This window comes from Cebus imitator, unplaced genomic scaffold (genome assembly GCF_001604975.1).
Source record: "Cebus imitator isolate Cc_AM_T3 unplaced genomic scaffold, Cebus_imitator-1.0 Scaffold823, whole genome shotgun sequence".
NCBI classification, from domain to species: domain Eukaryota; kingdom Metazoa; phylum Chordata; class Mammalia; order Primates; family Cebidae; genus Cebus; species Cebus imitator.
The window spans coordinates 150,057-151,649 of NW_016108138.1; the positions used below are offsets into that span (position 1 = coordinate 150,057).

The 1,593-nt window shown below is 45.9% G+C and overlaps 1 protein-coding gene and 1 long non-coding RNA gene across 2 annotated transcripts in view; both read right to left on the reverse strand.

The window, feature by feature from the left end:
- LOC108297631 (zinc finger protein 43-like) overlaps window positions 1-1,593 on the reverse strand; it is a 59,455-nt gene that overhangs the window by 30,762 nt on the left and 27,100 nt on the right.
- LOC119469768 overlaps window positions 1-1,593 on the reverse strand; it is a 13,404-nt gene that overhangs the window by 5,860 nt on the left and 5,951 nt on the right. Inside the window, exon 2 of the long non-coding RNA XR_005198611.1 lies at window positions 918-1,018. This is a non-coding gene — a long non-coding RNA (uncharacterized LOC119469768). The remainder of the gene's footprint in view (window positions 1-917; window positions 1,019-1,593) is intronic.

The window sequence follows — 1,593 nt, forward strand, 5'->3', positions numbered from 1 at the left end:
GAGATCTTGCCATCGCACTCCAGCCTGGGGAACAGAGTGAGACTCCGTTAAAAAAAAAAAAAAAAAAAAAAGCTAAAATAAGAACACACAAACACAAAGAGGGGAACAACATACGCTGAGGCCTAGTTGAGGGTTGAGGGTGGGAGAACAAAAAGGATCAGAAAAAGTATTTGTTTAATGCTATGCTTAATACCTGTGACAAAGTAATTTGCATACCAAATCCCCATGACACAATTTTATCTATGTAACCGGTCTGAACTAAAAGTGAAAATTAAAAGAAAAAAAACTCTATGGGTGGGGGAGACTGCAATGTAGGTAGAAGGACTGGTTTATGCCACAGATAGTTGCCTAGATGGGGATGTACTCTGATTTATTTCTGTGTCCATTAAGGAGGATGACATTATAAACAGGTGGCCCGGAAACCTAGGTTGGTTAAAGAAAACAGGATACTGCTGTAGATCCAGTGACCGGGGATGCAGATATGCCAGGAGACTTGTAGACCCTTTTGTTGGTTTTTAGCAAGAAGCACTCTAGGATGAAAAATGCTGTGGTGATATTCCTGGGAGAGGTGTAGACACATAAATGTCTAGCGGGTATGTTTGTGAGTGGGTGAAATCCTGTGGTGGCAGCTGTGGGAAAAGGGGTTCTTTCATCAGAGCTCTATTCCTTTTTTTTGTTTTTTTCCCAAAAACAGAGTCTTGACCCATAGCGCAGGCTGGAGTGCAGTGGTGTGATCTCGGCTCACTGCAACCTCTGCTTTCCAGGTTCAAGCGATTTTCCTGCCTCAACTTCCTGAGTAGCTAGGATTACAAGCACCGCCACCGTGCCCGGCTAATTTTTTGCATTTTTAGTAGAGACGGGATTTTGCCATGTTGACCAGATGGTCTCGAACTCCTGACCTCAGGTGATCCACCCACCACGGCCTCCCAAAGTGCTCAGATTACAGGCGTGAGCTGCCACGCCTGGCCAGAGCTCCATTCCTTTAAGTTTTCAGTTCTTTCTCATTTTGGAAGAAGACCTGAAATCACAAGACAATAGGCAGTGTGACAGCCTGTGTACGGGAGAGCAGAGCCTCCCATTCTCAGACACCCAGAGTTCCATTTCAGGCCAGGCCTCTGTGATATCTTTCTCTGGCACCAAATCTGTAAGTTTGCTGAACACCAAGCAATTTTCCACCACCAACATATTGTCTAACATTTCAATTCTGACCCTACTCAGAGTCAGCCTAGACTGATTTAAGGCTCACTGCCACAATGTTGTCCTCACTGCAGATGCCAGTTACAAACCCCAGAGGCCCATCTATGATTCTCAGCTATTGTTTAAAAATTCAGAACTTCCTTTCGGAGGCTGAAGTGGGAGAATTACCTGCGGTCAGGAGTTTGAGACCAGTCTGGCCAATGTGGTGAAACCCTGTCTCTACTAAAAATACAAAAAAATTAAGCTGGGCATGGTGGCACACGCCTGTAGTCCCAGCTACTCAGGAGGCTGAGGCAGGATTGCTTGATCCTGGGAGGCAGAGGCTGCAGTGAGCCGAGATCGCGCCACTGCACTCCAGCCTGGGCAACAGTGTTAGACTTTGTCTCCCAAAAAAAA